Genomic DNA, 301 nt, shown 5'->3' on the forward strand with positions numbered 1-301 from the left:
GTCGAACGCACCAGGTGTGGTTTGAGTCATGAAATCTCCATTACTCGAAGAATCAAGGGTGTTTCGAAACTCATAGCTCACTCCATCATAGAACACTTCCAATATATAGTCATCGTCAAACCCATGGTGCGAGCACTCTCTCTGGTACTCCTTGTACCTCTCCCAAGGTTCATGAAAAGGTTCATCAGACTTCTGCTTGAAATTGGAGATCCTGTACCGCAGAGCCGCGGTTTTAGACTTCGTGTAGAAGTGGCTCAGGAACGCTGATCGGACCTGGTCCCATGAGGTAAGAGAGCCGGTT

The sequence above is a fragment of the Brassica oleracea genome, chromosome C9 (assembly GCF_000695525.1).
Source record: "Brassica oleracea var. oleracea cultivar TO1000 chromosome C9, BOL, whole genome shotgun sequence".
In the NCBI taxonomy this organism is placed as follows: Eukaryota; Viridiplantae; Streptophyta; class Magnoliopsida; order Brassicales; family Brassicaceae; genus Brassica; species Brassica oleracea.